Source organism: Abramis brama, assembly GCF_963993115.1.
Source record: "Abramis brama genome assembly, chromosome: 3".
NCBI lineage: Eukaryota > Metazoa > Chordata > Actinopteri > Cypriniformes > Leuciscidae > Abramis > Abramis brama.
In genome coordinates this window covers 26530748-26544986 of record NC_139965.1, presented here as the reverse complement: position 1 = coordinate 26544986, position 14239 = coordinate 26530748, and the positions used below count along the sequence as shown (strand labels likewise).

Here is a 14239-nt window from a genome sequence, read left to right as displayed (position 1 = left end):
TGGGTCAGCTTTTGTGCCCCCTAACAAGCATGCAGAGGGAGATGCGCTCGGTGAATCTGTGTTCGTTCGATGAACAATCCGGACGGCAGGAAAGTGTATAGAATCCCCCCCCCACCCCCTCCCCCCGCTCAAAGAAGTAAATAAATAATCAGATGTTCCTCTATTCATGTGAGTTTTGGATGGGCTTGCCATTTCTTTCTGCATGATGCTTTGGTTTTAAAAACTTGCATCCTGATTGACGATGTATTTGTGTTATTTATTTATTACTTTTTTTCTTTTCTTTTTTTTTTTTTTGTATATCGGAGACCCTGTATCATTTCTTTCTTGCTTTCTGGTCCTTTTTTTGTGGGGGTTAATTCATCAATCTTCTGGATTTTTTCTACATGCATATCATTTTGTAGGCAGCAATATGAGATGTGATGGAAATGAAATTATGTGCAATGTTGAAAATTAAAAAAACAAAACATAATATATTAAATAAAAACGAAGAAGGTCATTTTTTATCTCTCTTCTGTGTGTGCATTTTTGAATGAATCTTCATTATATTAGCACTCATCCTGCTCCACTTCTGAGATTGTGTGTGTATGCGACAGTCGATATAGTCGACAATCTTTCAAGTCTCGCCATGTGTTTGTGCCGTCTCCAACTAAGGCCTGTGACCGAGGACAAAGAGTTTTGCCATTAAGGGGCATTTTCTGATGCAAGGGCCCATGGACTTGTTTTTGACACCTGATCCTCCAGTCATTCATGTACGGCAGCGTTTAAATATTTAACATGGAAGCTGCATGGAGTAATTACTTGACTCTTGGATTTGCTCCAGACGCAGTAGCTGAACTCCCACTGAAGACAATGTGCCTGAGCTCACACCCTGCAAGCAAAATAGCACTGCACCGCCCGCGCTCCATCTAGGGTCACACGCATACGCTCAAATGCAGCGATGTAAACACAATAACACTTGAATGTTGATGTGGTCCTTCCCCTTTTACGCACATTCACTTGTCCACACCAGTGCACCAAAAATAAATTAGGTGTTAATTAGTCCCAGTCTTATCTCCTGCCATTGTCTGACTTCAGGGAAAAGACACCAGTGGCTAGAAGACGAGAGTCAACAGGTACTAGGGTACAGGTGACCTTTCTACTTTAATTATAGATTGTCCCACTCTCTGTGGGCTTCTTTATTTACTGTAAACTGCAGAAGCTGACATGGAAAGAGACAGATTTGTCTTTGTGTGTTTGCATTCCGCCTTGAAGGTCAGTGCCTGTGGACTCTGGGCTACGGACACAGGGTGTAAATCAGCGCTGGGGTACTGATATTTATAGACTAGCGCCCATCTATGTTGTCTGTAAAACGGGGGTGAACTTGCCAGAGGACCCGGAACAATCTGTCAAGTCTACCCGTCTTTGCTTCCACTTCAGCTTGCTTCGTCACACTTACGTAACATTTCTGACGTGGAATGTCAGCTGTCACATTCGCATTAGCTGTGTCCGAACATGTTTGTTACCATTGGCTGGAACAGTCAGGGTGCATACGCTCATTTATGTAGACTGGCTCGCCATTGTGCTAGTCGTGTTTGGTCTGAGGAGCACGATACTATATGCATCACCCTCATGCAAGGTCATTGAATGAAACAGGCCACGAGTAGTATTATATTTAGTTTGGAGTCAGTCTTGCTGGCTTTGAGTTGGAGCTTGTGGCTGTCTTCCAGGAATTGGCCACATCACTCAAAGGTGTAACATTAAACCTGACACAGAACAATAGCCAAGCACATGGTGGGCATTCTGTAGCATTCACACTACCAGGAAACGTGGCAGTAAGTGGCTAGCCTTATCCCTAATGCTGCTGGAAACATAATGCACGGCCTGTTACTGTCCCTAGAAATTCGACACCATTTAACGCTCCAACAGTTTCCTTTAACCTCTCTCTGCGCCGTTCCTCTCTTTTCACTCTAATCTCCCCCATTCTTAGGTTCCCCCAACTCATCCACAGATAAAAGTCCAATCTCTCTCCTGCTATGCTATTGTGCCCTTTTGCTCATCACAAATCTGTACCCTAATTACCAGCTCTTTTCCCAGGGCCTCTCCAGACGGCGTTTGATTTTCAAGCAATTAAAGCAATCAAGTGATAATCAAAATTTTGATTTGCCCAAAAATGATCGTCGGTCATGGCCCGTGAAAGATTTAGCCAAATTATTTTCCCCCTTTGAACAGCAATTGAGGAAGAGATCAATTGTGGTTTAACATCATTTATGAGATATGTGCTTAATAAATGGCATCCTCGCCATTATATGCATATCTTTTAATTGATAAGCTTTGAATGTTTGCCTTGTGACAACACTAACTGCCATCTATCTTTTTGACAGGTTGAGTTCAAAGGTCATGGCTTTATGGTTGCCTTTGTCAAAGTTAAGGTCATAGTTCTAAGTTTAAAAACATGCGTCGACATCAGGGTTGTGAGCCATTAAGAACTGTAATTTTAACTATAAAGGTTTATCAGGGTCATCTTTGGACGTTAACATGACAGAGTTTTTATAGTTTTCTTTTTAAGCCTTACAATTCAGTAAATTTATTTTCCTGACATCCCAATTCAACTTCCTGTTGGGTGTGGCCAATTCAATTGAATTCTAACTCATGAATTTGAAGGAAGCCAATTCTTTCATCCCTGGTTGACTTATGTTGATCTATGATAGTAGACGAGTTACTTCACAACGAGTTACTTCACAATAAGGCGTACAAAGAGCTGTCAACATCACTTCACTCTTAAATGTGCTGTAATATTTGCAGAGAGAAAATCTGCTGTCTTGGCAACAGAAGCCTCTTTTGAAATGGGTCCCTTCGGCAGCTATGAATATATGTTAGACCAGTCTGGTAGCTCTGCAGGACTATGTGAAACAAAGAGAGGGAGATAAGAGAGGGAGAGGTGCTGAGAGTGACTCAAATAAATGAGTTGAACAATGGATGACAGAGCAGAATAACAGTCGAGGGACAGTTCCACGGGAATGAGAGGAAGAGATAAAATTGTGAAAGAGTGCAGAAGAAAAAAATGTATGAACAAGAATAGGAGCATGGCAGAGTGAATGGAAGTAATGCTCTGGCAGAGAGACAGAAGACTGTTGATGCAGAAACGATTGAACTGTAAGAGAACAGCACACATAAGACTGCATGTACTCAGCCAACCATAACTCTCACACACACACACACCGCCATGGGCACACGGCACATCCTCAGCCGCTCTGTGCAATTACTGACATCATTCTCAGCTCTGATAACTCTATACATGGGACTCATCTTAAGCCACCCATAATACCAAACCAACCTCCGAGAGATAGGCAAATGAGGACCAGAGAGCATGATTCTATATGACACTCGTGCCTTCGCGGTCAGCGTGAGGCCTTGAAGAAGCTAGTGGGCTGTAGCTTGGAGCTAAGGCTTAGTGACATGGGTAGCAGTGCGGGGAGGAGGGTTTTTGGGGGAGAACTGGAGGTTGGAGCACAAGAGCGTGGCACAGACAGTTTGTGACATGGGAGGCGGGCGCTGTCTTCGATGCACTGGCGGTGAAATGCACCCGCATGAGGTGTGAAGGAAAATTTCTATTTGTTGTCATGGAAACTGCCAGTGTGAATTGTCTGGAACAAAAATACAAGTGGAGGAGAGGAGAGGAGAGAAAGAGAAAGAGAAAGAGAAGAGAAGAGAAGAGAAGAGAAGAGAAGAGAAGAGAAGAGAAGAGAAGAGAAGAGAAGAGAAGAGAAGAGAAGAGAAGAGAAGAGAAGAGAAGAGAAGAGTCACGTGGTAGATCTATTCAGGGGAGACCCCTTTTTTAGAAATGCACCTTAGGGCTGAGGTGCACTCTTTTACTATCAAATGTAAACTGTTTATTGCTTCCTCTTTTGCTCACAGCTGAAGCTTTCCAACATGCCTACAAACATGAGTAACTGGATTTGTCGAGTTTATGAAGTTGATATGATGTATTAGCCAAGTCTAGCTGCAGATATTCATATACGCTATATACTCTGAGTTGTTCTTCTCACAGCGGAATAGGTGTCGGGTTACATTTGTTCCGATTGTGAGCGACTGAATGGTACATTCAAGCCTCTGAATGCTACGCGAACACAGTCGTGCAGAAGCATTCTGCTTAAGCGGCTCTATCTCAGAGGATTTAGACTCAGGGGAGGGACGTATATTTCCTATGAGCGTTCAACACAGTGATATATAAGGGTGTCAGGCCCTGTCAATCACATACATTGGATATTTCCATTTGCCCGCTCAACCTTTCGGAGCACACAATGCGGCTGGTCCTTTTGGAAAGGCCTCTGACTGACGCACAAATGCATCATGGACACATATACACTCAAACACTTTCAAAGGCTTCTGCCACTCATCGGGGGCCTGGGCTGAACCTGAGCAGCAGGAGTCAGTCTGATATTTTCAGCTGTGACACCCATGACCTGCCAGTGCCCTCATCATCCTAGGTGGCCATGCGTGTATGTATGCATGTGTGTGCGTGAGACAAGAGATTAGAGTTTCAAATTAAGTTTCAGACCAAATGAGAATGAAAGCCTCTCTGCACAGCTGTGTAGAGACTATTGAGAAATGACCTCCAAACAATGTCACAGAATTCCCAAATCATGTTGGCTGTTGGTTATAAAAGCACCAATTTTCTGAGATCACAATCTGGGATCATATCAATCAGCAGATGGCAAACCTTTCCCCTAAATATATCTATTATATAATATTTTTTACATCATTTTTTAACTGATACATCAATTAAAAAAGTAATAAATTAAATCACATTTTTAACTTTTTAAAACTTAAAAAAAAGAAAGAATTAAACAAAATTTGGTGAAGTTCTATTGAAAATAATTTATATTAAAGTATAAAGAGAATGTTAATTTATAGAGTTTAAGGATACATTGTAGATTTCAAAGCAACAAGTTGTTTAATGGGAACATTAATTATCAAAGTTCAAGATAAATAGCTCAAAAACATGTTACAACTATTGACAGTCTCGCACCTCAAATGCACTGTGAAAAAAAAATTTGCTCATTTAAAACAGACATCAAATTTGAGTCTTGTGATTACAACAATGCTAGGTTGAGCAGAGGTCATGTGATCACTTACATGCACATCCTCACGTGTACACTTACAAGATTAACAATGGGTAGACGTTTATGAGAGCTGCAGCATAAACATTTGGTGCTGAAGGGGGTTAGCTTTGGACTCGGATTTCAACGAGGAATGTTCTGAGGAGGTTGAGATAATGCATGGGGGTGATGTGGAGAAAATGGGAAGTTTTGATCCTACAGTGAGTCACTAGCTGATTTCAATGAGGACAGAAGAGTGTGTGGTAATTTGGGATGAAATAGCAATGGAGCGACAGAGACTGCATGCAGAGAACATCTCTTGGAAAGGCTGCAAATGCAACTGACATGAGGGTTTTATGCAAGCATGCGGTTTGATTGGCAGGACAGTTTAAGGATTATATGAATAAGTGTCATACTTTCCTATTGAAGTTATGCCATGTTGAGATGTGCCCCCTGTGTTGAGACATGCTGTGGTGCACATTTTTAGAATTCCTGTTTAGCATTACTGGTGCATATAACTGCAGCATTCTGTGATGAAGTGTGTTTTATAACTCGGGTTCCCAAACTATTTTATACTAGGACCCAGCAAGAGAGGTCATAAATCTCAAGACACAACAAAAAAAACTTTTTTAGAGTAAAATAAGAATAGATGCATTGGTTCCAACACAATCTCACACAAAAACATAACTTTTACAAGGTGAAATATGTACAAAAATGTATGATTTAAAAAAAAAGTAATCATGAAGGTCCACCCCAAACCCATAGCCATAAATGTACAAATTCATACAAATCAGCCACCTATTTGCCAAAACATACAATAAATTGCCATGTGATTGTTGATTTGTTTTCTATTTTGATTTTCTTGTAATTCTCTTTTTTATATTTCTTGTCACAATATTCAATTAGGCATGCCTACTTTTTACTTGCATTACTAAAAGGGTTATGGCAAAAAAAGAAAAGAAAAAAAAAGATAGAAGATAGAAGTCAAATGTTGATTCATTAACTGCTCCCACTGATTCCATGAGTTAATTCACTGAAGGATTCGTCAGACTGAATCAAACCGGTACTTCCTGAATTTGTGAGTCTTTGAATAATTCAATTAAAGAAATGTTTCGTAAGAGTCATTTGTTTGTGAATCCAATTAGACAGATCACTCTGTATGTTTGTTTTTCTTGCAACACTGATGCATCATGTTAACTTGTTAATTGATTTTGAGAACATATATTTTTCATATTTATGGCATGAACGCATTCTCAGATTTTGCGCTACTTACTTCCACTCTGTGGAACTTTAGACGTGCAGTCCTGTGTTTATCTAATTTTGGCCTGTGCAGATAAATGGTATGCAGTGTAGAGTTCAGCTGAGCTGTGTTGAACTATGTTGTGCTGTGTTACACTGTGCCGTTTTAGCTTAAGCTGCTCTGAGGGAGCTGTCAGTCAGCCCTGTATACGGCTGAGCAGCTCACTGGCATGGGGCATATCATTCAGCCTTACAGAGAGAGAAGAGAGAGAGATAGAAAGAAAGAGGGACACTAACAGTTTCCTGTGGGAGCAGAGCAGTTTACTTCCAGCCTCACACTGTTAGAATACCAATTCATTTATCAAAGACTCAAGCCACAGACACACACACACACACACACACACACACACACACACACACACACACACACACACACACACACACACACACACACACACACACACACACACACACACGAGTCTTTTTCATTTTGCCATGTACAAAGCTTTTTTAATGACACAGAGTATACAGTATAGGTTCTCTTTTCTCTTGCAGTGCGTTGCCCCTAAAAAAACATAAGTCATAAATGAATTTCTTATGGATACCTAATTCGACAGACAGCAAAAACAAGCTAATATTTGCTCCCAAACCAAAGAAATCCTTGCTTAAAATGGCTTTTTTTTTGTTGGTTTTTTTGCATCATTTCCTCCCTTCTTTTCATGGACAGAAATAGAATAAAATGGCTTGGAGGAAAACGAAAGGCATCCTCCTGTTGGAATACCGCACAGGCTCCGCCTGTAAGCTTGAGCTTTGCATAAAATGAGCATTGATAAATTTAGCTGACTTACGTAACCATTCCTTCCTCAAATTCAAACTGATGAGGCAGGAAAAGATATTTATTTCATTCTAAAGAGCCTCTATGCTAATGAATAGTGGAGAGGCTTTGAATGTGTCACACTGTGCTGGCTAAGTGACAGGCGGAAAGGGGCTGGGATTGGACTTGGCTAAGCTCAGATCCACATGCTGTCTCTGTGATGAACAGGACTACCTGCAGAGGGTTTGCTGCTTGGTCGTGGAACACTCATGGAAATAAATAAATAAATTCATAAAAAAGATCTCACATGCTGGGTTGAGATCTGCATTCACTATTTAGGCTTCAAACATTTTGCCTCAGTGAACTGCTGAATTCTATCTCCATCTGGAATACTCGAGTGTGAAAGCGATTCAGTGACGTGCAAAGTATCACATAGCACACACACTAAAATGCTGCCTGAACATCTGTTTATTGTCTCGCATTTGCAGAGATTTGTAAACGAGTGTGCTAACATTCCAATTCTTGGTAATGGCTGGTTAAAACTGATCTGATGGTACCTATTCCTTGGGTGAAGCGAGGAGATCATGGTTAGGTTAGATCAGAGGAACTCTCTCGCCTTCTTCAGCGCAGCTATCTATTTCTTATTGGCATCAAGCCTAAAAATGTTTACAAGCCATCACTACTGTAAATCCCTCTAAAACATCCATCCTGTGGCTACTCTCCAGGAGCTGCTCCAGGGTCCACTTATCTTATGAGTGTACAAGGTTTGTGTGCATAACTCAACCTCTCTGCTGCCATCACTCCCAGAAACATAAGATGTGATCTTAATGTGCACTTCAGCTATTCTGTCACACTGCCTGCGCTGGTTCATATATATAAGATTTAGGAATGTATAGAACAGTTGACTTGTGGTGATAAAGTGTACCTGTGTTATCAGGAACCAGAATATTAATAACTGTAATATATTGTACAGCAGCCATGTTTTTTTTTATTTTTTTTTATGCATTATAAAATATAGGGAAATAAACCCAGCAAGAATGCAGTCTGGTACTATTAGCTAATTACAGAAAACAAATAAACCAGCAAGATAAACAAAATGCTAAAAATTATATATGTGTGTGTGTATATATATATATATATATATATATATATATATATATATGGGTCATTGACATGACGTATATATGTTTGTCCACTTGCATCATTTCCTTTTAAAATAAGCTGATAAATTCATGACAAATATCTATTTATTCTATAAAATTATTTAGTTAGAATTGATTTTCAGAACATTCAAATAATAAATATTATTTTATGTTTTGGTATGTTAAACCAAAACATACAACATCATAAAACATAAAATATCTTACAAAAGTTTCACAAGTCAGGTGGTGCAACTGCAATGAATGTCCCTTTATGAAAAAAAAACAAAAAAACAACAACAACAACAACAAAAAAAACATTAGCTGAGGTTGTCTATTGTTATTCTATTTATTTTTTTTTATTTATTTTTTTTACAATTATTTAACAATTGAATTTTTTTTAAACATGTTGTTCCTGACTCAAAAATATGCATTAAATCATTTTTGATAAAAGTATTTTTTTTAAAGATTTAAAAACATAAAATTTTTGAAGCTTATATACTGTATATATATATATATTGTACAAATAAATCACCGCTTACAAGCAACTGGTTCCCTTCAATCATGAAATGAATTTGTCTATGTAACATTCCTGTAGTTGGAATGGTTTTTCTGTGATGCTTTTTGTCATCTCATATTTTATACCATGTGTGTCTGATTCAGAAGAGCGGCAAACCCTGAATAAAATCGAGGTTCAGCTGACACTTCAAATCGAGGCATGGCAAACCACACTGTCTGCCCCTATAGGGCAGGGAATAAGGAAACTACTGTAGGAGCAGATAAGACCAAAATTAATTCAGATAAAGACATGAATAACATAATGGGTAAAGTGTATGTTTTGCTACTGTATTTGATGCAAATGTTTTATTACAGAGCAGACTTACAGCATGACTGAAAATGGAAACAGGAAAGGCCTGTAAGTAAATCTAGAAGTAGAATAAAGACTCCCTACTACATTTTGCATTTATTAATACTATCAATGTATTCATCATAATTTATCTTTGTTGAATTCATATTAAGACATATTTTTTTGTTGCTTTATGCTTGTTGAAATAATCTAATTTCATTATAAACAAAACAGAGAGATGACCCATAAAGATAGCTAAACTCCTTTAAGCTCTTCTTTAAAAATAAAGGAGAATTTGATATCTGCCACTCGAGAAGTCCCTGTAATCGCCTGTAAGACTCTGCTAAGTGCTTCACAGGGCACCGGCCGTGAACCGGCATGACTGTACACGGCTACAATCATTCAATCTGTCCTCAGTCTCACACACACTCTCTCTCTCGCTTCAGTGCGAAATGCTTCATGATTCAGTAGCAGCGTGAGACTGCTATTGATGCCAGTCACCACCAAGACTGTAAACTCGGCAGGGCCGAATAAGACGGAGGGGCCCTGCTCGCTTTGGCACAGGAGGCAGATGGAGAGCTGTCTCATACCTAGTGGTCTTCCCTTTAGGAGGCTGCCAGGACAACACAAAGATGCCAGCAGCTCTACCACAGACACATCACACACTTGAGAATATCACAACAGATGTGGATTTCACATTATGTATTCATAAAGGGCCGAATAACACCCAGGACTGTATAAGACTGGACTGTGTAAAATTAGAATATTATGTTGCAATAGCTCATATTTATAAGATTTCACATTTAACAATTTTAATGTTAATCAATGTGTTCTTGTAAAAGGCTACTTTTAAAAGTAATGTGTTACAATATCGTGATACTCCTTTAAAAAGTAACTAATTGCATTCTTACATTACTTTTGCATTTACTTTTTCTCACCTGGGCTTGGCTTTCTTGTTTGTTTTTTAGCAAGTTTTTTTTTGGGGGGGGAAAATGTAAAGGCCCTTTCACACCAAAAGTGCAAATGCAAAAGAAAATGCAAATTCACACATGTACAATAGAGGGTGCAGCTCAAACAATCCTTTCAGCTATGCTGCCATTGTGGAATGCAGAAGAATAGGGTGCAAGTGAAGTTCAAAACTCTTCAGCAATGCAACCTATTATGAAACACAAATGTGATGTTTATCTGAAGTCATTATTGCTTATATGTTTGAACTGAATCATCAAAGGTCAGCAGCAAAGACATTGGTAAATAAAGTGAGATTAAATACATAAAGTATATTTGTGTTTTTTAACATATTTAGTTATTACAGGTTTGAGAAATATTTTGAGTTTGCATTTTACAGTTTATATTCATTTTCAGGAATACTGAATCTCTTTTTGTGTAAGTGAGGCGGTTAAATGAATGCTCACATTTAGTCTAGAACTATAATAACCATCATGTTCACACAGCGCACACAACACCTTTACTCCCGATATCTCTCAACATGAGGACAGGAGAGGTGTCTGTCAATAAATGGGAAAACAAAGTAACTATTTGTTGTAATTGATATTTTGTTGTAAATTTAAAAGTATGCGTTACTTTACTAGTTGCTTGAAAAAAGTAATCTGGTTATGTAACTTGCGTTATTTGTGTTACCCCCAACATTGGTCACAACACAGTATTAACTTGTGATTCAAAAAATAAGTATACAAAGTAAATTGTTGTTTCACCCACAGATACATTTTTTTTCAAGGTCACTGATGTGTCTTTAAAGTTGTAATTTATTTTAAATACTTTTAAATTAAGTGCACCTTTTACAAAAAAAGAAGGCGTTTAGTCCAGTTCATTCCAGGAGATGCGTAAACAGGGAGTGCTCTCCTGACATTGTGCTGGGTGGCAAAAGACAGACTCACACATGCTGCAAACAGATGGCACATTTGTCCTTAGAGATGCTTCTCATATTTGTATCATTAACCCATATTAGCAAAATAAACTTTTTTTATGATGTCTCTTAATAAAGGGTCTTTGAGTTTTACTCTTTGACCAAAGCAGGTGTCTCCTTTGCATCACTGTCATTGCATCACATCTGGGCAAAATGTCTCTGATCTGCCTCCAGTGAATCATAAAACGATAACTACTGAAAGTCAAAAAACTCTCTGCAATGTCTTGACTTTCACATATAATGCTTGCCATTTAGTGTAGTTGGCTTCACTTTGGCCCTCTTGGCTCAATCAAAAACAGCTCTAATTATATTGTAAAATCACTGGCTGTTTTTTTAAGAGTGCAGTATTAAACTAATGTATTCTTCCAATGTAGTGCAGAGGCTCAAACGCTAAAAGGATCACGTATAGTCTACCATGTGTGTTATTTGCCCTTTACAGAATACTGCCAATGCTCCTGCTCGTTGTGATAAACTGATCCCCCATCAGTCGTCTGTATCAAAGCACATCCAAATCCAGGTCACATCCCAGCCAGTGACTGAATGAAAGCCAGCATCCTAGTCTTACCTACTTCAGACCTGCAGTGACACATGTATCCAGCTTGCCCTTTTGCATACATCACCTAATATCTGAGTGGAACACGGATTTAAAGCTAATAAAGGTCTCATCAAATCACTTACTTACAATCTGGGAATCTGAAGGATCTGGAGAGATTCTGTATGGAGGAATGGTCTCTGATCTCTTGTCAGGTGTTCTTGAAACTCATCAGGCATTATAGGAGAAGAAAAAGGAAAAAGGAGGTTGTAAAAAGTATTTAATAAAAGGGGGCAAATAATTGTTCCCAATGTGTTTTGGAGAAAAACATTTATTTCATAATGTGATTTTCCCCCCACTTTCAATTCTTTTACTTCAATGAAAGTTCGATTTTTGCTATTTTTTTAAATAAAATATCATAAGGATTAACAATGCAGATTTATTTTTTACAGCCATGATCATTTTTACCAAGGGATGAAATAATTCTGACCAGCACTGTAAGCTCACTCGAAAATGAAAATTGTGCCTTCTTTTACTCACTTTCATGTAGTTTTATGACAAAGAGTTTAGTCCATATGGCAATACTAAATTGTCTTAAGTCACACAATAGCTTTGAGTGTAGAACAGACAGGAATATTAAAATATTCTTAAGATACAGCCTTCAAATGTAACCCTTCAAAAGGGCCAGAAAGTAATCATTTTCTTAATAAAATATCTTAAAAGTAATAAAAAAGAGGGTGAATTAAATTGTTCAAAAGTGTTAGTGAAGACATTTACAGTGTTACAAAAGATCTGGATTTCAATTAAATCCTTTTCTTTTGAACTTTCTATTAATCAAAGAATCCTTAAAAATTGTATCACGGTTTCCAGAAAAATATTAAGCAGCACAACCATTTTAAACATTGACAATAACAAGGAAAGTTTTTTGAGCAAAAAACCCATATTAAACTGATTTCTGAATGATCATGTGACACTGAAGACTGAGTAATGGCTGCTGAAAATTCAGTTTAGGAATAAATTGCATTTTAAAATATATTAAAATAGAAAACGGTTATTTTAAATTGTAATGATATTTCACGATATTACTGTTTTTACTGTATTTGTGATCAAATAAATGCAGCATTGGTGAATATTTATAGAAATATAAAACTTCCTCCTGACCCCAAACTTTTGAACAGTAGTATTATTACGATTTATTATATATTTACTAAATATTATAATTTATATATCATCAATTCATCATCAAAATATGATGACTTCAATCATCGATTTATGACAAATCCGGATGCATACATTTACCTGACCTCTCTGTATGGACCTATTCCATGTTATTTGTTTGTTTGTTTTTGTAATATTTTGGCATTGATACATTGACAGCCTGGAAACCTTCACTCCTGCCAAAGAACGAGTGCCACGGCAACGGTTTCATAACGACACAGTCATCAGTGAGATGTGGATGAGTTTGTGGGCGATAAACTCTTTGGCTGACTTTAAATAATGACATACAGCAGAGGTGTATTCTGACCTTCTCCTGTATCACTCTGTGAAGATGAATACACCTGTGCTGATTTATAATTCATAAACATTATCATGATCTTGTCCAGAGATTTTATTAAACTAAATAGAATTCAAGAAAATAAAAAAATGTGATTGAAATTATATTTATAATATTTACTATGTATATATTTATAATCATTAAATATCTATTAATAATATAATATACATGTTATTAATATATACTTGTCAAATGATTTTATTTGTAAAATGCATTTGCATATTCCACATGTTAAAAGTACATATTAGTGTCTTGTATTTCTTGAGTAAATATTTAATAATATAATATAATATAATATAATATAATATAATATAATATAATATAATATAATATAATATAATATAGACTAGTCACACTTTAGACTAGTGTCCAATTCTCACTATTAACTATTAACTATGACATAGGCGTTAATATGTGCTTTATAAGTAATAAACAGCCAATAGTAATATGCATGCTAATAAGCGACAAGTTAATAGTGAGAATTTGACCCTAAAAAAGTGTTACCAATAATATAATGTAATGTAATGTAATGTAATGTAATATGTCAGTCAAATCAAATATTTTCACATAATGTTAAATGTACACCTAGTGACTTTTATTTCTGGATGAAAGCTATAAACAAATCTCCAGGTTCCAGGGGAAGGTTTTGTCAGTGTAATGTGTATCTGGTGCACTTCACTTTTGTGTGAATGACCGGGTCGCTCCTCCCCTCTCTTGAGCTCCAGCAGTCCGTCACCACAGGTTAGGTTAAGCCTTAGGCAGCACTTAGCGTGCTTGTATTCATGTCTAGTGCTTCAAAGCAACAGCAGAGTCGTGATCTAACCGATCTGATTCAGAAAAAGGGCTGGAGCACATATGCCTCATATTGCTAGACTCAAAAATGTTTATCGAACATTTTAGCTGGCAAAAATTCTCTTAATCTTATGCAATCATCATAGCCATTGCTTGGATATTGGGTAAATGTTTTTTTGCCAACGTTCGAGGAGCGTGTGTGCACTTTGGGATCCCTCCCACAACGTTGGCTCCTCAAGAGCAGTCAAACGCCCACCACAGACCTATCTCTTCATCGCTCTCTCTCCTTCATGCTAGCACTGACTTATGCACAGGAACA

The 14239-nt window shown here is 37.6% G+C and overlaps 1 protein-coding gene across 2 annotated transcripts in view; it reads left to right on the top strand.

The window, feature by feature from the left end:
* kcna4 (potassium voltage-gated channel, shaker-related subfamily, member 4) overlaps positions 1 to 14239 on the top strand; it is a 112605-nt gene that overhangs the window by 32232 nt on the left and 66134 nt on the right. The gene's annotated exons all lie outside the window — the stretch shown is intronic.